At 40.3% G+C, this 22,227-nt stretch overlaps 1 protein-coding gene across 5 annotated transcripts in view; it reads left to right on the forward strand.

The window, feature by feature from the left end:
• The window catches only part of ARHGAP6 (Rho GTPase activating protein 6), a 332,594-nt gene that overhangs the window by 240,668 nt on the left and 69,699 nt on the right, over positions 1–22,227 (forward strand). Inside the window, exon 1 of one of the 5 annotated variants that reach the window (XM_074858819.1) lies at positions 1,754–1,978. The exons of the other annotated variants lie outside the window; for them this stretch is intronic. The gene's annotated coding sequence lies outside the window, so the exon portion shown is untranslated. Of the gene's footprint in view, positions 1–1,753; positions 1,979–22,227 lie in introns of those variants that run through there. 5 annotated transcript variants of the gene reach the window in all.

A 22,227-nucleotide genomic window follows, 5' to 3' on the forward strand; every position in this document is an offset into this window, starting at 1 on the left:
AGAGTAGCTGCCAACTCCGGCACGTCATGCCATGGCACACCAAATAGTAATGCAGGTCTCAGGAGGACGAGTTTTCATCTACAGTGCTAATCTTTTTTCCTTTGCTATTCATGAAAGTAGGATAATCTTTTGAAAGCAGTAATGGCACAAAGATGTCAAGTGCTGTGCGTTAACTCCGAGATCAAGATGCACATCACTTTGCCAACACTCTGCTACGCATGCTGGATGTGTCTGTGCGGCGCTGTGCTGTAGCTCCTCTCTGGCCCCCCAACCACCGGCTCAGCCAGCCACCTGCGCTTGATGCAGTGGTGAACCGTGTGGGGTTTGGGTGGGTCCTTGCTCTGAAGGGGTCCCGCCCTGCTGGAGGACACCTCTGTGTGCCAAGGCTCCTTTCCCAGCCAGTGGCACTGTCTCATGGATCAGACAAGGCATTACCAAGAGGTCTGCTAAAATTAACCCTGGTCAGAGTGTTTAGTGTACAGACCAGCTAAATCTTCATTCTCTCTTTTGGGATTTTCATTTTATAGTTCTGTATATGTATGGTTGCTGTTGTATCACAAAGTAAGAAGACTCACTGTCAAGCTTAACAAAACTGAGGACTGAATTGCTGTTGTAGTCACAACTTGACTGTAATACTCACTGGTGTAGCAAGCGTTGCACCTAGGAGGCAAGTGGTCAAGATCCATCCCTCTCTCTTTCTCAAATTCTAGTATCTGTATTAAGAGGAAAAAAATACTGCTTTGGCTATCATTATATCAGAAAAAAACAATGCTCATATATTAGCATCTGAATTAAAATAAACAGTCTGTAGGTATCAAGGACAAATCTTGTGCAGTCTGTTTGGAAAGCTGGATCATTCATTGTTAAGCATTTGGTGGGAACAGCAAATCAGTGATAAAATTCCTTTGGATTTTGGAATTTATCTTGAGATAGAATGCAAATGTTTGAACTTTTTTTGGTTTTGGTCTCCATTGTTTCTGCAATCTCTGAGGGCAGTTCCCTTTAATTTTGAAGCCCAGCCCATGAGTACCAATAGCAAAAGGACTAAATGTCATTTAAAAGTAATGTAACAATACTTGCCAACAGCACAGCTTTAGTAGATTCTGAGAGAGGAATGTGGGAGCAGTCATAGCCTTAAAAAAACAACAATAGATTTTAGCAGCTGGAGAATCTGCAAAAATATTTGAGCTGTGCATGATTCCTTCTTGCTGTCTTGAGTTTTTGTTCTCATGTTTTTTTGGGGGTTGGTTTTTTTTTTTTTTTTTTTGAGAAACCTCATGGAGACTTTCAAGAAAAAATTGTTAAAAATATTTACTTAAGAGCTGCTTTGAAGATCACTCCCTCACTGGAGTTACAATTTTCTTTCCTGATTTTGCTGGCTGTTTTATCTATCATAATGTAATTTTGTTCAGAGAGTATAGAATTCTGTGCCAAATTTATAGTTCACATATAATTTATTATTATAATGGTATGGTGCATTTGTTTTGCTAAAAGTATTATCTGAAGTGACCTTTCTGCAAAAGTGTGCGTCCAAGTTAAGGAGGTCACACTTTCAAAGTACTGCCATGAGCAGAGCTAAGAAACTTGGAGGAGTTGATATTTTCACTGCAGGAACCTGTTCTGTTCTCATTGCATTAAGAAATAATAGGTTTTCAGTGAAAAGATTCCTCAGATTCAAAATTAAGTATTGGAGGAGGAGGAGGATAGTTAGTATCTATTTGCACCCAGTTTTAAGCAATCACAGAACTGTCACCCGTGCCTTACCCAGCGAGTGAGCACCCAGATTTCCATACAGGGTACATCCTTGCTCACCCCAGTGAAGAGGAGGAGCAGAGTGGATGCGTGAATTCCTGCATTTGGATCACATTCTGTAAGGCTTTTCGTTTCCCAGCACTTAATGACTTCATGCCTTTAAAAATAAGGCTCTGAGGTCATCCGTAATTCGTATCATCACAGTTGGGAGTTGAAGAAAAGTAAGGTATTTTGCTTTTCTTAAAGTAAGCCAATTTAGGTCATGTCCTGTGCTAGTAGTACTATGTCAGGTCATGAAAACAAGCTCAACTTAAGTGTGTGATTTGATAATATTCAGAAATAATTTCAGAAAACAAAATTGTATGACTAAAATTCCAATTTTGATCTATAAAGCTCTTGGTCTCTGAAGTATTTAGGTATGTATTTTGACAGCCAGACATGGTGTTTCTGTTGTCCTGGTGTAAAACTTCAGGACAAAAGAATCCAAGGTTTTCTTGGTGATAGAAGTTAGACTAAGGTACTAATTTTTAAATTGATGTTTTCAATTTTATTACCATGAACCTTATTAAAATCTCATTAAGAAAGAACATTGCAGAAATGCTGAGTAAGGCATGATAGCTTACAATTGTTTTTTTCATACCATGAAAAATAAACTGCAATAGTAGTGTAAATCAACCCAAATATTTTCTGTGGCTTAAAATTTTCATGTTCTGTGAGCATTCTTTAATTAGAAGTTGATGTTAATGTCCTGCATTAAGTAGGAGAAGAAAGGGACGAACAGTAGTTTGATGTTAATGTCCTGCATTAAGTAGGAGAAGAAAGGGACGAACAGTAGTTTGGTTGGATAATAGCTGACTACAGTCACGTAGTGAAAAATGCTCATCTGCATTAACTGACAGGGAAGTGACAAGTACCTTTTTTTTTGCTGGCACAACTAAACTCTAAAGAAAATCCTTATGCAGCCTAAACTTCCCACTCTGAACTCTAAACTTACACAGAGTCTGTTAGTGTTTTAAACACCGTTGATCTCCTTTTGCTTCGTTGTGGAGGTAAGTGAGAATATCCATTCTGCTGTTGCTTCTCAAGGAGTAATGAGATCACCTTCTATCTTGCCAAAGACTGGGGGGAATAACTCTTTTCCTTTGGAAAGATCATTTTCTCTGGGATAAAGGAAAAACATTAAATAGGCAGCAATAGCTCCTTGTTATGCTTCTCAAAGTAGGAAAATAAATCTGGTAGATCATAGGCCTGCTTTTTTCATTTGACTTTCGGAAGTTGAGGAAAATGTCAAACTGTTCTCTTGTCCCAGGAGAACAGGAGAGTGGGGCTCAGAGATGGTGGGATCTCTTCTTAGGAACTGGGAAACTGTAGCCATCAGGGACCCCATCATGAACAAGTCTTCCATCGTTTTTTTTGTTCTGGTATCAGAAGAATTGTTCAGGCATGACAATAGAAAAAAATAGAAGAACCTACTGAGCTGAAAAATGTGGTTTAAAGTGTGCAATGAGGAGAGCAACCATGCTCTTGCGGAGCTTAGGACTGCCAACAGCCGAATTTGTTGCAAGTTGTATATAACAGGGTGTCCAAAGGAAAGATATCCTTTGTATTTTGAGAGATTTACTGATTTGGCTGTCATCAAACAGCACACGTCATCTTGTGCGTAACTGCTTGGACGTAAAGTCCCACTGACTGCGGTGTGTCCCCTTGGCGAGTAGGTGAAAGAAGTACTTACCACTGCCTGTAAATAACGCTAGTAGCTTCATCTGCCTTTTAACCGGAGTGTGCAACTTCCTAGTTAATTTTAGAGAGGCAACTCCGCTGTCTGCTTTATAAGAAAACAGCATCAAATGATAACAAATGTATAAACCAGCTTTGTAGAAATAAACTTGCCTGACTTGGGATACATTGAGTCTTCTGTCATTTGACTTTAATCTAGATGAAGCTCAGGTGAAGTTTTAAGAGTAGTGTGACCCTGTCAGTAGGACTGAGAGTACCTTGGAAAGACTTGCCTAACATAGGTGAATGTTAATATAAAGGTATAGCACTGATATGAATGATAAATGTTAGTTATTTTTTGTTGTTAGTTAAAACTTTGCTACTACGTCGTATGCACGCAAGTTCACTCTTACACAAGTATTTCACATAGCTTGGGCAGGAAAAATAAAACACAAAATGTAATATTACCTTTTTTGTACAAGTTCAGAGAATTGATCTGATCATTCACAGGCAAGAATCTCTTTTTCATTTGCATTCTCAAGGTCAGGCAGTAGGCAGTGCATGTCTAGCACAACCATGGAAGCAGAAGAAAAACGAAGGAGATGCTTTGATGCTTCTCTCTCTCCCTCCTTGCTTTACTCTTGACAGTACAGCTTCATGTCTTCTCTCACTTAGGGCATATTGCAGAGTGTGAGTAACTTTCTTAGAGATACATAAATGCCATGACTGCACGTATATCTGCCTTTCTGCCTCCTGGTCTGCTGTCTTTGACCACATCTAGACAGAGATTGAATCACATCAGAGAGCATCCTCCGGTGCTGGGGCTCAATCATGTGTGCTGTTGGGTTATCACCAATGTCTCTGATGTAGCTTAGGTCCAGACCAACTCCCCGAAACAGTTCCTGAGTATAGAGTTAGCACAGGCCAGGGACTATTCATGACAGACCATTTGGATGTGGCCACTCTGCAGTGGGAGGTGGTTTAATAGTGTGGATTAAGGCTGTTCCCTGCCAGCTGGGTTGCTGCCAGGGCACGAGCCCAGGCCCGTGTAGTTTGCAAATATAAATTTCAGCCTCTGGTTATGGGCTTGTGGTTTTCTTCATCCTGAACTGTAATTGCACGACTTCTCAGCTCTCAGCCTGAGCCCTGAGTGAGAGAACCTTTTGGTGAACTTCCTTACCAGCAGCGATAAGCCACACTATTGGGAACATCATGGGGCTGCTGAAGCTTGGCAGATGGCAGAGCTAAGGTAACTAACCATACGTGTGCTCTTTGACATGCAAAATGCTTTATAAATACATTAATTTAAACTTTCATCGTGTTCATAAGCTAGCACAAGGTGTCTTCATTAGCTGCAAGTTAACAGTGCTAACACAGGTGGTACTTGCGCTGCTGTTGATGTGTTGTCACTTGTTCCGCTGCATAAGCTTGTTCACATACACGCTCCTTTACTCTGGAGACCTATGTCTTCTCCCTTTGTGTGCGTAGCTGCTGGAGGCTGCAGGTGTACCACCAGACCAAGGTCACACCTTGCTTGGGTACTGGGGCATGGTCTGACTGCACACCAGCTCCCTCCCTGCAAAGAAACCCAGGTGGATTGGTCAGATGTGAGCCTTGCTAAGACCCTGCAACTTCGCCATTGGGAAGCTTCCCACTGTCTGAGCAGGGCGGGTGCCATGGTTTGTCCTGTTAAGCGTCGTGACAGCCCTGAGGGCCACACACTTTCTGATAAATATTTGTAAAATATAAGTGTCTGTCAGTGATGTACATGAAGCTGTGCTTGCTCTTCAGTCTGGATTGGTACCTCCTTTGGGGACAGTGGGGTCTGTCTCCACCACTTACAAACCTTCCTAAAATCTTCAGAGTGTACAAACAAGAACAATCGGGAATATTCACTATCACGGTAGTACTAACAAGGTGAGATTAGCTCTTAACCCACTGGAAAACACTGTACCTTGTAAAAGACCATGTAACTGTCCTACATGGAGATCTCTGTGCTCAGGCCCGGTTGGTACCTTTGAATGGAAAATTGTTAAATATGTAGCAAATTGGAACAGGTAATAACTTCTTACAATGTGTTACAAGTTTCAGTATTTTGCTTTGTTTCAGTTTTGTTTGCTAAATGTATTTGCAGGGCACTGTGGGGAATTTTGCAGGCTGCCCAAGCTCACCCGGGGGCGTACAGTAACTCAGCTGGGGTGGGAATTGGGGGGCATAGGAGAAAGTTACAATGTCTTCATCCTTGTAATAGCCTTTTTTCCTGCTCTGCAAACTGTAACAACTGAGTATTCTCGTTCTGTTAATACTATTTTGATAATGAACTGTTCTAAATGTGTGGTATTTTTCTCCTAAACTGCCATTGTGCTACAGATGTGAATATGCATGCAAACACACATCTGCTTCTAAATTTTATGTTGATATCCTTAGAGGTTCTGCAGAGCCCCAGCTGTATCTGTGTGCTGCACTGGTTTCCCCTGGGTTGTTTTACTACTGAGGAGGCAGATTCCAAGATTGAGAAACCAGGTCTAGATCCAACACAGCACAAAACCCACAAGATGGCTTAGATGAATGTTTCTTGGCTTGTGGAGTTTGAAAATCTATGGTGGCTGTCAGCAGAGTCAATAAATTCTCCATCCTTGGCTTTAGGTAGTAACACAACGCTATCAACCAGGTAAATGTCTGCTCTCTGGAGTTTATCTTCTATACAGAAGATACGTGTTTAGGCAGAAGGTACCTTCTGTACAAATAAAAGTCTGTGAGAAGGTCTGTAGAGTCACTGAGAGTGAAGGAGCAGGTTCTGACTGTTTACGTGAGGGCAAATGCTGAGATTTAATAGCTTATTAATCCAAACTGGACTGAGCAAATCTGGTGGTAAGGTCAGTGGGAAACAAACACTCAGTGCAATTTTTTACATTCAAAATGTGTGTCCTAAATGATGAAACAAGATGCTTAAATAAAAACATGTGGTAACATCCTGATTAATAATGTGTTTTCTTCAACAGCAGTGTATTTCAAGCTGACCTTTCAAGCATTTTGTTACAAAATTTTTCCTGTTTCAGTATTTATTTCAAGCATAATTCTGCTGATTTAATACTAGCACAGTGTAAACCTAAGCAGTGGTAGGTACACAGATCAGTAGGCCATCGAAAGCTTTTTGTGCATCTTGTATTAGTAAGGGCAAACATATATACACACACATATATGTATATCCCCATTTTGGAGGTTGCAAAGGCAATCTGTGGTGTTGTCTAGAACAGATTTGTGTGGCCAGCTCAGGGCTACATTATACAGCAGAATAGTTGTCTGCTGAGATGCCCTGATAGTTGATAACAGAAGTGTTTGGGAGCAGGACAAAGTCATCCCTAGGGGCACAGCCTGGCCAGCAGGATACAGCTTGGACAGCCATTTTCTAGAATAGCCTCAAGTAATTCACCGCAGGTTATATGACTCATGATTTAAAAGGGAACACACAGTTTATGAGGGGTGATCATCTTTAAAATCATACTGCTTTTGAAATGCCATATGTGCTGTAATACAGAAGAGGTATTAAACAGAAGATAAAGGACAGTCCTTTTCCCTCCTCATCCCTCTGATTTATTGTCATGTACTTTTGTGATGTTAATAGGTGTTTAGTTACTCATTTGCCTTTGTACAGCAGTTGTTTTCCTTTTGTGCAGTCCTGCAGGGCTAACGGGCATAAGGGGGAGTAGTGACCATAAAGCAGTAGGACTAGAGAAGAACATTGCAGAAAAATAGGAAAACACAGTTAGAAACCTAAAACTCCTGACAACTGAGGTTGACAGTGTGCCTTTGTGTCTTTCCCCTCTGCTCACTTCTGAGTCCCAAGGATGGAGACTTTAAGGGGAAGGACACTGAGTTGAGCTGAAGGCTGTGCCTGCAGACCCACCTCTGTCAGCTCTCCCTCTGGGGAGGAGCTCTTTGTCTCTTGCAGGGACAGCCTTCTAAAGGGACAGTGACAGTGTGGTAGGATGGATGGTTAACTCATTGCTAAGTTCAGTAACATTTATCACATATTAGTTCATATTGCAAAATGCAAGGCAAACTTGAATTGTTTGTGTGAGGTGATACGGTTGAAATAATTAGCTCGTCTGGAACATATCCCGGCTCTCTTCTCCAGTGAGATAAATGAGCTGGGTCAGGGCCTCTTCCCTTTCCTTTCCCTTTCATTCTGCCCTCTCCTGCCCTCGCTCTGTCCTAGGTTTCTGAGAAAGTTTTTATCTTGGTAATCTAAAAGTTTTGAAAACTGTTTATCTTGCACAGTCTGAAATGCTTCTTATCCTCTCACCCATGGTACAGTGAAAAAACAAGTAGGCACATTTTGTAAAGACATCTTTAAGAGGAGACATGATGGATGGCTCTTAGAATTACTTCTGTAACTACCAGAAGAATTGAAAATAAATGAGAACCTGAGACATGCAGTCACGCTCTAATAGTTGGCATCTTAGTCTTTTACCTTAGAGCTTAAGGCTTGGGTACAGGAGTATGCTCTTTGTTATGCAACTATTTGTATAAACTAACTAATCCCAAGTAGAACCCATTGATTCTCACTGGGAGCAGTCCTAGGAAACAATATAATAAAAACTCTTAAGACTTTATAGGTTGGTAGAAAATCTTTATTGGCTTGGAATATTGTATAATAAACTTGGTCCTCACAGATAGACATTTCAGATGTCAGAAATAAATGATTCAGTGTTCTTTTAAAGACTTCATATTTTTTTATTGTGTGCTCTTCTGCATATCCATAAAAGACTATATGGGAAGGAAAGAGTGAAATTAATTTCCAGAGAGAAGTGTTTCAGGATACTGGGCATTTTTCCACTGAACATCTCTGTGGAAATCTGGAAAAAGTGTTATTTCAGTTCCCTACAAGAAAATAATGCTCTAACTGTACTTCTCTTTCCCACCATCAGTAAACTTGAGAAAATTCTTCTGTAATTATTAACTAGTAGAAAAAATGGAGCTTGTTTTGGAAAGAGCAATTTAGGGGGTTATTTGCTTTTAAACAGAGTGCTCTTGGAAGTGTGAGCTGTGGATGGTATTGTACTATTGTCTTCTGGTTTGCTTACAGATAGAAGGCAGTTTAACATTTTGGAAAAGATGTGGGAGAAGGACAGCATTAGCTATATCATTGCAGTCTATGGATGCTCTTTGTATTTCTCTATTGTATGCTTCTCTGTGTCTTCTGTAGCCTGAATGTCTTCTGTACAGGACAGATTGGCAGTAACCAAATCCCTAATGGACTTGAAAGAGCACTGGCTCTTTTCTGGTTTTAGGTTATGAATGGTTTTTTGAGACAGTAAAATTCAGGGAAATTTAAGCTATTATTAATTGATGTGTGTTTCTAATACTCTCTGTTAGTTACATAACACCACAATGCATTGCAACTCTTAAGTTCAACACATCAGTGTTTATGATGAGTATGTTATTGCTTCATCTGGCACTTTATGCTCTACTGCAGGGAAAAAAATAAAAGGCATGATCCTCCTTTCAATGAAGTTACTGCAAATCTGTTCATTTTTGTGGGAGTTCACGTCCTTAGTAGCAGAACTCACTAGGACGATTTTCAGGGTAAATTTTTGTAGTGCTGGAAAGTCTTTCTTGTAGAGGTTTGCACCAAATTAGTTGAAGACCAGTAGTAGTATAATTAAAAATTGTGACTGACTGTTGTTTTGTAATAGCACAGCATGTGCCCAGTTCCTAGGGGAAAAGATTCTTGCAGCAGCTGAAGAATGCAGCCTGTGATCTCTTTCTTCCCAGGGATGCTCCACCCAGCCCCATCGCTATAAATGGCAGTTGGGCTTCAGGGAATTACAGCAGGCAGTGAAGTAAGCAAAGGCAGGTTCCTCTACAGCTGACATTTTCACTGCTGGACATGAAATTAATAAAATGGAGAATGACCTTGAGCTATTTTCTGAACATTAGAAGGGCCTCAGCTTCATCTGGGGCACAGTCTGGATTCTGTAAGGATGGGTTGGTGCAGTGATGATGGTGGTGGTCCAGCTGAGCTTGGTCAGAGCAACTTGTTTCAGGGGACCACAGGAGGGGCTGCAGCTGAATGAACAAGAAGGGAGGAGGTGGGGAAAAGGGCATTTCTGGGGTTTTATTCTTATCTCTGTAAACCAAATGAAATTAAATGCTTCCCCAGAAGTTCCTGTTTCTCACCACTGGTTGAAAGTGGTATTTAGAGTGTCTAGTTAGATAGAGATGCCTGTATTTTGAAAGCAATTCCACTGTAGGTTTGGTCTACCCCATAGCTGATCTGTCAGCATTTGAAACATTGGTAATTAATCTGCATTTTTGCCATTGGCTTTAATTAGTCTGTCAAATGGAAAGGGTAAAATTCACAAAGTCTAAAGGATTCCTCAAGGATAAGCTAATTCATTCTGTAATGAATGATGCATGGGTAAAAGTAATAACAGTAACATATTCTTTCATTAATTCTGTGATGTGTGAGAAGTCAGAGCAAAAGTGTGTTTAATTTTTATCAGTGGATGGTTTGAATGGAGAAGTTTAAGGAAAGTAGCCTTCTATGCAATAATAAACATCAAGTTATACACTTAACAGATGCTTCATTTTTTACTATTCCCTCAGTTTCTGCCTGCAAGCATTATTGGGTATTTGTATCTATCTTTACCAAAAAATATCTCTTGTATACACTGTATATAATTTATTCAGCTAGGGTCATGTATTTCATTAATTGTGTCAGTCCTGTAAGATAGTGAATGCTTTTGTATGACCCAGAGCTGTATTAGGAGAAAATACTACTAACGCAAATTTCAATTTGCATCGTTTGGATAACTAGGGACTCAAATACAGAAGTTCAGATGGGTGAGAGCAGTTGGGACAGTTACCCTAGATATCTGCCACCAGCAGAATGTGCCGTCTCCATCCTGCTGCAGTCCACTTACCCATGGGGAAGGAGCAGCTCGGAGAGCTGCCCACGGTTTTCCTAATGCCAGGAATTCTAGCTGCATGCTTTGAAGGAAGAACCACTCGGGTCCCAAGAAAAGCAGAGTGATGAAAATTACTTTAAAATCATTAGGTGGAATTAAAAAGTGCTTTTTGAGTTCTTTTTCTCAGGTTCTCACTTTCCAAAAGCGCAGAGAGCGTACCTGCAGGCTTCTCTCTGCAATGGCTGGAGCTTTACGTATTCCTTACATAAATACATACACTGAGATCCACCTGTACTTTCACATACCTCCTGGAGATAAAGCTTTAAAGCAAATACAAAATATCACAAAGTTAACTTGTAAAAACACTGTGGAATATGAGAGTGTTACAAATGCCTTTAAAATCAATGTCTTTTAGAAATATACTCAGTTTTCAACTTGGGCCCCTGGAAAGTTGTTCTTGTAGCTGAGGATATTTATTCTGTTCCATTTTTTGAATGGGATGCAGCTGTTGAATTCTTCAGACCTGAGTAAAGGCTCTTAAAGAGCTTTATTTATATCAGGTTTTTTTTCTGTCCTCCTCTGGTTCTGAACAAATAGCCACAACTTCAGCTAATGGAAATTGTTGTACTGCAGCTAAGTTTATAAAGTCCTGCTGCTTTGCTGGGGTGACTTTTCTGAAGAGCTGGACCCTTATGTGAGAACATATGTGTAATTATATGAAAGTGTGTGAGTGTAACCTCCAAAGGAGGTTGGCATGTGGTAAACCCCCACCCACAGTGTAGCAGCTCCCATAGATCCCTGGGGTTTCAGAGAACAAAGAATATGTCTAAGGCGATCAGCTAAAATTCATCTGCAGCCCATTAGAAGCACATTGCAATGATACTTAAGTGTATAATCCCTCTTATTTCAAAATACAGGCTTATAGCTTGAGTTTCCCTTGAATAAACTTTATGATTATTAATGAGCTGTATCAAATAATCTCCTTTAGGTCATTAAAGGGCATAATGCAGATAAGAACTCTTTAGATGCCATAAACCTCAAAATTAATTTGCTCTCTAGACCTCTATGTTACCAGAAATCTGTGATAGTAAGGTCAAATGTTGTGATCTTTCGATATTAGTAGAGTTTGATAAAAGTTCAAAAGCAATATGCTGTGCTGCTACCTGTCTATGGGATGGGGAGCTCTGTGTATGGCAATACTGTGAGACTCAGCCTCAAATCTAACCTGGCAAGTGATTGTTGATTTTACAAGGATATTGCAGTGAAGGCTCTAACTTCCTCTGTCTGCATGCCTTTTTTTAGCAAGAACGTCATACCGGCTCTTAAACCCACACTTTTGGTTCCTTCTTTTTTCACTAAGCACTTTCCACAATGAATAATGAAAAGTAAAATTCAAAGAGGTTTATGTGGATCTTTCAGCTGAGTAATGTATGTTTCAATGACAGTATTAATAATGTTGATAAGAGGAGGTGAACAGCTGCTGTGGCCACAACACAGACAGATTAAAATAATTGGATCAGGGACGGCTGCTAGATTGCCATTAAAAATTTTAAATAAGGAATAGAGAGCATTTGGCAGTCACCAACAAAAGTGTATGGGGGAGAAGGGAGGGGAAAAGAAGAAATAGAAGAGAGGGGTAAGAAGAGGACATTGGAAAGCTTTCATGCTCTTCATTCATCTAAAAATAGGTTTTCAGTCTACTTCTGACTTTGTTTATGTTTATATCTTTCGTTTGGAGACTGTGGATGGAGATGTGTCTTTTCAAATGCTTTGGGAGCAGGGCCTGTGCTCTTTAAGCTTTAAGTTTCAGAAACAGGACTTGGAGCCTTGGTTGTGTGTAGCTCCCTCCGAGATCTGGACAAGGTCCTTGCTGCACCCTCTTCTCACTGAATACTCTTTCAAAATCTGGTGCATCATTTTCCAAAACATCACTTGAATCCATAGTTCTATATATGCTCTGCTTTCTGCTGGTGAGAAATCTAAACATGCCCAAAGATGGGAGTTTGCCCTTGTGATTCAAGGATTGTTGAGCTGTGGGGCTGTACCTAATGCTGCTCATCCCACATGGGTTTTAGAACTTCAATAAAGGGAAAATCTGCTGTACAGCTTTTATAAAAGCAAAGCTGTAAAGTGGGGTTTTCGGGGTATTGCAATGACTCAGAATATATTCGACTGCTTTCAAAAGTCTTTGAGAAATAATAGAGCATATTCTTCTGCTGTTCAGAGATGACAGCAGCAGCACCAGCATGTCTGAGCAAACCCAGCTTTGGTTCTTCCAGGACTGCCTTTCAACTCTCCATCAGCTTACCAAAGTCTCTGCAACTCTTTCTGATGTTTTCCTTTTCTAGAAACAGGGGTGATGCTGCACATTCTCTTGTAATCTATCTCACTGTATGGGCTTTTATTAGAGCCTGATATAACTTGTCAGAGTACTTAAGTCATCTCTTTTGGAGTCACTAGTTTCTGCTAAAAGGTAACACTTAAAATCACGAGAGAAACCCCCAAGTTAAATATATTTAATTGAGTTTTATTTGCTTTCTGCTTTGTAGAGTTTGTGAGGCATCAGCAGACAGTCTCTGGAGCAAACGGCGTGTTTTTAGTTACTGGACCAGACAGCTCAGATATAATTAAAGTGCCTTCTTTGCATATGCAACTTGCTACTGCTTCTATATTTTCACAGGTCTTAGGGTTACATCAGGCGTAAATCTAATAGAGGTTGTTGTACTTCTCTTACTTATTTTTATTTTTGAGTGAACTGTGTGTCATTTGAGCTTATATGTGTCTCTCGGGCTCCCCAGTATAGTTCAAAAGGAATCCAGGAAAGGCTAAAGTAGTCAGCATTTTTCAGTTACTTTTTGTGGAAATACAAAAATGGAATGTGTTTTTATTCAAAATAGCTCTGCCATGTCTCCTGGAAGCTATTCTGCAGGGGGTTTTTTATGCCCCAGGTTCTTTTTAATGAGCTGTAAAGGATTTTCGTGGTGCAGTGCTATCCCTGGAGGTGAAAGGAGTCTCTCACAGGAACCCTTGCTCACGAGGGGAAAGGTAGCCAAGCACGCAGGGTGCTTGAATCGTAGCTCCCATGAGGCACACCAGAGTGTTTTGGACTGAAAACATCTTTCTTAGCTGCAAACTTTTTTGAACTTTTTGACCAAGCCATTTTTTTTCCACAGAAAACATATCTTTCATGAGTATTTTTAAGACAAACGCCTGATTTTTTTTCCACTGAAAAAATGAGATTTTTAGGTCAATTCTGTTTCTGAAGCTATTTTTGGCGGTCCCGTGAGGCTTTTGTGGCCAGCATTGGTCATTGGTGTAGCAAGAGATCAGCCAGAGGAATTCTCAGCTGCCTGCTAATTTGGTTCTCCTAATCCTGTGCCCCTCCAGAGTGAGAGTCCAGTCCTTGGAATTTTGCATAATTAAGAAACAAATTTTAAGTCCCATACTGCTTATCTGTGAATGACAAAGTTACAGTATCAGAATCACTTAACCAGTTTCTCAGTGAGAGTTTAGGCCAAGCTCAGTTTAAATTTTTAAGATGAGTATTTTTGAGTGCTCTGGGAAGAAATGAATCTGAAGTAGACAACAGAAGAAGTTAATTTTCTTCCGTTTTGTGGCTAATAGGGTATATTTTATGTAACCTCTCCATAAACTGTGAACATTTTGTGTTATAACATTCCACCCTGAATAGCATATTTTTAAATACAAAGCTGTGCATTACTGAAAAAAGTAGTTCGAAATGGGGAAAAATAATTCCCCAGATGTACTAGTAGCTAATAGAAAGTATATAAAAATAACATCATCTAGGTGTAGACAATGTACTGCAAAGGAGCCTGATTTTTTTGCAGGGAATACTGTTAGCTACTGAATAACCTGAAGAACCCTGGTTCAAAGTATAACTCAACAAGTATTGCTGGACTCCTCAGTTTCTGAGAAGGAAACCCCTGCTGTCAACCTGTAGTTCCAGTAAATAGGAATTGAAACCCATAGTTCTAATACAGTTCCACATTTTTTTATCCAAGGTAAAGAAACATAAACTTGTCTGGAGTTCATAAATACAAGGGAGACAGGCTGGTTGGGTTCTTTGCAGCCACCAAAAAAGATCAGTGATTTTTATATTCTTTGCTTGCAAGGCAGCTGTTGTGCAGAGCCTCAAAATGGCAGTTCCTTCATCCCATGGTTCGAGTGAGTGGGTCCATGAAAGAACACGTCCCCATTTCTGGTTATATAAATAGAAGAGTTTTGCTCATTAGAGGAACTCAAAGAAAAATGGTACAATGGATATATGGGCTGAAGACACTTACTTTTGAAGAAAGATTGCAAGAACTACAAATGTACAGCATAATCATGAGATGACTAGCAGGACATTGATCTCTGGCTACAGCATTTTGATGGGAAGAGATAAATCTAACTTCAGTGTCCTGGGTTTGTGTTGGGATGTAAGCACAATCAGTGACAGTAATTTTCTGAGAAAGTTATTCAGCTCTCTTTGCAACTAAGACAGTTTTTCTTTTCCTTGGAAATCCTGTAAGTTATGCTGGTTGTCCTTAGCACTGCTCAGCCCTGGGTAGTGAAGTGAAAAGAGACTGGAAGTGGAGGTGAGGAGCTGCATGATTTGAGGAGTTGATGTCTGATCTAATGCTGAGGCATTGAAAATGCTGAGACCTGTGCATTGATTTCCCTGAGCTTTGGATAAGGCTCTGAAATGAGAGACATCTGATGTCTGTGTTTACTGCTACCAGGCAGGCATTGGTGGCCAAGATGTCGAGCCAAGAAGGTCTGCCTGCATTTCTGAGCTGTGAGCGTCAGCTCTCATACCCCGGCAGGTGGGAGGCTGTTCAGCCTACCTCGATTTAGAGGTGCACAAAGCATCTGAGTAGATATATGGAAAAAAAAATTATTTATATAATCTCCCTTGCTGTTGCCATGAACTCTAGCCTGTGGTTTCTCCTGTTCCGTGAGCAGTCTGATGAAGCATTAAGTCGTGCCAGCCAAGAAACAAAGTTGTCACTCTGAATGATGACTTGGTGAAATGCCACGCAGGGCAGAGCTGCCATCAAAATCATTGGTGATTCACTGTTTGTTTTTCACAAATTTCCTATGCTGCCTGCCCACGCACTATAGATGACAGCATTGTGTATGGGGACTGTGAATATGACAGACATTATTTTTGAAGCAGTGGCTTTATCAAGGATTTTTTTTTTCCCCTAACAAAGTGTGTAAAATGCTCAGTCTCTGTGTTGCTGTTGTCAAAACCATGTTATAAATATAGCTGGCCTGCTTGCTTCAGTAGAAAATTTTCAAAGGTGTTTCAAAAAGCTCCGAACTAACTGTGTGAGGTCAGGCAGAAACCGCCAAGTGCTCCTTGCTGTGTTCCAGGGAGCCATGGCAGCTGCATCCAGCACTCTTCCAGCTATTCCTGGTAGGGAGAGTTTGGGCAGTTACAGTTGGTTTTGAGCTTGAATAGCCACGGGGGAGAAGGATTTTTGAGGGGAGACCTGCCCCTTCCTCACCACTCCTTGCACTGTCTCGGGACATCTCCTCTAGAGTAAGAAGCAGGGAACCCAGTCACGACTTGTCTGTGTGACTGGGCTTTCCCCTCAGCTGGGCTTTCAGCTTGCTTCGAAGTGGACAAAGGAAAAGATCAATTTTTCCCCTGCTAGGATTCATGACATCTGGCAGCAAAAGGTGTCCTGGGAGTCACAGCTGCTCCAGCTGGGCTCTCTCTCAGATACTCGGTACACAGCTTTAGGTCAACGACATTATTTTTACCTTATTCTTATTTTACGAAACTGTGTAGATGGATCCAGGTCCTTAATTCAAATCTGGTTTGGTCAAATACTAAAGGACATTGAAGACGCCATAGAACTTAGTTAATGGGTAAGGAAACTGAATAATCTTGTACGTAATGGGGTATAGATAAGCACAATGGAGAACATGTGCTGAATGTGATGCTCATGGTAACATCAAGTTTAATTTTTTCATGCTTTAGCTAAGTTTGAAGAAAAGAGAACACTTTGATTCAGTGGGGGAAAAAGCTGACACTACTGACCACTTACCAGGTTCAGGAGATCCATCAACAAACTGTTCAAATACTGTTTATTTTCAGACCAGTTTAATGACCTTGCCTGTCTTCATAGTTGGACCAAGAGGAATAAAACTATGGAATGAGAAGTTGCATTAAGATTTTGAAACCACACTGGTTAATTAGGCTGATCTATATTTGAGTGGCTTCGTCAAGTGGTGTCCTTTGAAGACTGCAGTGACATGTTTATCCTTTTCTGTACTCTCTGTGCATGAAGGGCATGTAATCCAGGCAGTCTTGAGCAAAATAATGCTGATGGTAAAGGGGTTTTGAAAGCTGATGGCATGACAGCTGCAGCTGCATAGGTTCAGTTTGGCGAATAACAGTTTCTGCAAGGGTCAGGTTTTATGGCCATGGCTGTGTTACTGTTGCTTCTTTAAATTCGGGTTAGCTGCGTAGAAAAAAGTAGAGACCAAGAGCTGTTCATCTTCTGGCCTGGTCCATGAGGAGCTTGTAACTCTAGCAATTGTTTCTGTTTTTCATAACAGTGGGAACTTTATGGGCTATTTTTCCCTTTCTCTGTCCAAAGTAAGTGTGCTGCTTAAAAACAAAGAAAGAAGTTGCAGACTGTCTGGCAGACACACAGTTTGAACTTGGGGTGACTCAGGTTGGAGGGGCAGTTTACAAAATGTACCTTTCTCCTGAAAATCGATGTTGCAGCATAGTGGTTTTATTTGTGTGGATCCATTTTACATTTCTTGCTTTGGAATGCCACATTTTTAACAAGCCGCCAAGTTAATAGACAATGATGAGCATCAAGGTGCTCTTTAGTGGTCTTTACAGGTATGTACACTGATCCATCAACCTGACCTATAGCATATATCCATTGAGAGAAGTTTGTATGGTTCCAGTGTAGCTGAGGTGGTTCCTTAAAAAATATTTAAACTCTTGTTTGGTATTTAACTTAATGGCAAATCAGCAGATTCATATGTGCAAACAGGATATTTTTTATAAGAAATGCTGAAGTAGTGCTTCTCAATAAGCTGAAGTATTGTCCTTTGCCGTGCATTGCAAGAAGAGAGCACGCACTGTTTCAATACACAGAAAACAGGAAAAGTAATTACACAGATGAAAAGTAATGATAATGCTAGTGAGTGCAAAGCCACCTCTTTGTACTCACAATATTTTCCCCAATTACTAGACTTTCTGTGTTTTCTGAACTTTTCCATAGCGATTTGTCTTTGCAGGGTCTTTAGGAGAGTGACAGAGTCATCAAAACAGCTGCCAATGTGGGTGGAATTTGATATCCCAGATCTTAAAAGACAAAACAAAGCAAGAAACACAGTCCCAATAAACTGGAGTAGATCGGCAGAGAAACTGCAACTCGTTTAGTGGTACAGACTTCTCCCAGGCTGCCTGGTAGCGTTTACATGCATGACCATAGCGTGAGAGTGATAAAACCAAAATGGAAGTGTAGAGTGGTTATGTAGCAAATGAGGTGAAAGCTCCTAATCCCTAAAAACTAATTGCTTACTTTCTGCGTGTTTGAAACATGCCTGTCCCTGCCTCCGAGACGCATGTGTACTCTGTCACTAACACCTGCAACACTGTTGGCTGGTGATATAAACTCATGACTCAAAGAAAGTATCCTTAAATAAGAAAACGGCTCCTGCAACACCTTTATTTCAGCCCAGGTTGTAAGAGAGAATGTGCTTGAGGAAGCACGCATGGTCACAGTACAGAGTAAGTGGGTAGTTGCTGGTGGAGGTGTCCAAGTCAGCTCTGAGAGTAGCAATTCATATAATGAGCTTGCAGGTCATTCTGGAAGGGGTTGACAATCTGTACCAAGGTTCAATATAGTAGTGGGGGTAGATGTTAGAGTAATCTGTAGCCTCCTGATTAGGACATTTGCCTGGGATGGGGTAAAGCCTGGTTCAAGCTCTTGCTCTAAGCCAGGTAGTACAGACGTTCCTGAGTCCTCTCTGTCATAGCTGAGTAACTGAGAGCTCTCTGCTTCCAAATGTAAATATTAGGAGATGTCTTACATTTCATTCCTATCAACTAAATCACCACCCCCCCCCACCCTCTCCCCACAGAAAAGAAAGAGAAAAACCCCTAGAATTGTTTTCTAACTAGACCTGGTATGTAGACAGTCAGAACGGCTGTTTTCCACAAGAGCAACAGATCTCATTTTCCTTAGACCCAAAACCCTTTCTGTAAGTAATATCAGTTTATAGAAAATACTGGTTTGAACCACTTGAAACAATAAGAATAGGGCTTTGTATTGAATTAAAGGCTTTATTACTAGTCAAATCCAAGTTCTTGGAGTCATGGAATTAATTATTTTACCTCATGATGAGATTCTGACGGTATGCTCAAGTCAGATAATGTAATCTGCATGTATCCTAAAAGCTTAAAATCCAGGAGGTAAACTGAACTACTCAAATATGTGTTTTTAGCCATGTGTACAATACTCAGGCTGATACCATTTTTGAGTGTTTGGAAATGACAGTGTGTGCTCTCTCATGTGCATTCTCTCTCTTTCAAATAGTAAATCATTTACTTCTCTCTAAAATGTGGCAATTTTTTCTTTTGTACTGAACATTATAGAAATGGATGCCTCATAACTGTTCAAAGCATTGGCTGCAGTCACGTTCATACTTGTTATTGGGTACAGAAATGGTTAACTTCTGCGCTGCACTAGCAGAGATCCTTATTGTTTCACTGGGCCATTATGTACTACTTCAGAACCAGTAAAGCTACAGATAGGACATATGATCGTATTTGTTTAATCTAAATCATTTAAATGCATTTCGCATGTAGTTTCAGCCTTATGTTTTCACATGCTTAACATTAACTTCATTAGGTTTAGGAAAAAGAGCACTATTTCATATTCGAAATGTCATTGGAAATCTTTACACTTAGTAAGAGCATAACATGAATGGATGGCATTCATGGCATGAATGGGTACTAAAACCTGCAGTATCTAGCAAAGGTTGTCCTCAGGACGGAGACCACCTTTTCCATGACTTGGGGCACAGGAAAACTCAGAGAGGACATGCCATTCTTTGGTGGATCATGGGCTGTGGTTCCTTGTTCAACTTCATGAGCAGTTGAACACTGAGGATTGTTGGGAACACATTTGGGTTGGTCGCAGAAGCTAGAGCAGGGTCTATTTAAGGCAGCTTTGCCAATGAAAATAATACTTGTGCAGTTATTGTATTTGATTTTGGGTCAGCTGCCATTAGTTTGCAGAGTTCACTTTATTCCTGCTGAAGCAGGGAACTATTATAACACTTGAGAAAAACATAGAACCAACCTTTCAAAAGATACAGTATATGAACTGATAAAAGGGGTAAGAATTCTCCTCTTAATCAACCCAGGCTATCCCAGATCTCTTGTGTCAAGGTTGGTGAAAACGCTGGCTTTTGTAGTATAGCCCATTACGGTGGTCTCAAATGGTTTAATTACTGCAGTTCGGCTTGTTACTGCATGCAGTGATGGTTATGACAGCTATGCATGAACTTTCAACCTGCAGCAAAATTCAGAGTATTGCAATATGGCCTAATTCTCTTTTCTGACAAAAATACACAGAAATCTGTTTACATGAAGACTGACATCTAGGCTTTTTAAGGTGTTCAGTCTCCATTTTGGCACCTCCAAAACAGTACTCTTCCCCTTCTGGCTCTTAATTATAGTGCTTCTGGATAAATTCCTCCAAAAATATTGATATCTGCTGAAGTAAGAAATTCAGAAAATCCGAACATGTATTTTGATGTATTTTAGTGGAGCTTTCTAACTTCTGGAGGTTGGTTTTCAGGCTGTATAAAAAGTTCAGTACCGAGTGGGTATCTTAGGGATGAATATTTTGCTAGGCAATACCTTTGTACATCATTAATGTTTATTAATGTCAGAAAAGGAATGAAATACATCTCCATTACACATCAATTTTTTTAAGAGAATGCTTGTAAAATATTCTAAACATGAAATAGTATTCTGAGGTATTTGGAAAGAAGAACAGGAAATATTTTTCACTTTATTTTAGCAATCTTAATACTGCTGTGAAAGTATCCTCATTTTTCCGCTCCCTTTTTACCCTTAGACTGAAGATAGAAGGGCTTCCCTCACCCCCCAACCCCCCCAACCCCCCCTGATAAATGGAAATCACCATTGTAATATTCTGAAATGTGTATCTTTACTTGGATATGGGTTCATGCCATCTTGCTAGATGAAGTATTTCTGCCGTGGGTGTGGATTCTGCCTCCCCTTTGGGGAATACCAGCTTTCCAATGTCCCACAGGGGTTGTCTTGCAGTACTGATCCTTAGTACAGGGATTTCCAGCCTTGGGAATGAGACAGGATGCTAGCTAGCAGTGAGGAAGTGTCTGTCTTCGGCAATGCCATGGCTATATTAGTTGCCATTAAATAGTTCTGATATTTAAATCACTGATTTTTCAAGTATGGTCTTTTTGACAAAACTAATAGCTTTTTCTGTACATATATGATACACATAAGTACAATATAGCATGAGATAAGACAACTTAAGTGAAAGGCTCTGAACTGTAACACAGGATCATCTGGACTGTATTCTCTTCCTAGTGGAGACATTATATTAATAATTTTGCCACTGATGTCAAGGGGAACAGGATGTCACCCTAGATAACTACCGAAGTCAGTCTTTCTTAATGAAGATTAATTGTTGGGGCCCCATGCTTTGTGCACCCTTGTTCATCTATCTTCCTCTGAATGCTTTGATGTCATGCAGCAAGTCTTGTGAGTCTTCATATTTAGGAGTTAGATGCCATTTCATTAAACTGAAAGACTTGTCTTCTTTTGTGATACTATCAGTCCTTTGGGAGCAGCTGCGTGATGCCTGCAGTGTTTGGAGATGCCAGAGCATCCCAGGCTGCAGTATTTGTAATGCCGGCTGGAAACCAGCATGCTGCCTGCCTCTCTAGCTGTGCTGGCTATGGAGGAGCATCTGGAAATTGGGTGGCAGAGAGAGTCAGGCCGTAGCGTCTGGTTGTTTCCTAACTTTGTTAATCTACAGGTGGCCATTTTCTCAGATGGCATTAGTAAAGGACTAGACATTCGGTCCTTAACTGCGTGTAGAGCTAAAATGGGTATTTAACGTAGTTTATTTCCCCTTTCTCCTTATTTTTGTCATCCTGTCAGCAATAGTATTCTGTACATTGATTTCATATGATGAGTATATAGCTGCACTGGAGTGACTGACATTTACTTCAGAACTGGTTTTGGTTCGTACTAACAGCAACACCAGGGAAGTGAGGAAGACGGGGATTACCTGCACTGACAGTCAAATTGTGAGGGTTTATGCCTGAGAAATCTGGAAATAGGGTTGAAATAAATGACCAAGGTAAGTGAAAGGTTTATAAAGTGGCAATGATGTGTGGTTTCATGAAGTTTAAAGAAGTAATTAAGCAAACAGAATTAAGACATTGTAATACTATATTTGCCATGTTATTTGCAATATAATCTTTTCATGTGCAAAAATACTGAATTCTTTTACAGTGGAGACCCATCTAAATGCAAGCACATAGCTAAGTGTTGCTAGGGTAGGAGAAGAACAAATAGACATAATTGATTTTGATCTTAGTAGTTTTAAATGGATTTGAGCAAAAGACTAATGTAATAGACAGCTAAATCTGGTAATGGCATTTACCTAAATTTGAGTACAGACTGAAGTCAATAACAATAACGCAGTAAGACAAAAATTGGTTTCTCCGTCTTGCATTAAAATTTCTGTTATCTAAAACTGCCATGTGCGTGGGTTCTTATTTCCCACCCTGTGCATGGTCC

Source organism: Strix uralensis, chromosome 2, assembly GCF_047716275.1.
Source record: "Strix uralensis isolate ZFMK-TIS-50842 chromosome 2, bStrUra1, whole genome shotgun sequence".
Lineage (NCBI taxonomy): Eukaryota > Metazoa > Chordata > Aves > Strigiformes > Strigidae > Strix > Strix uralensis.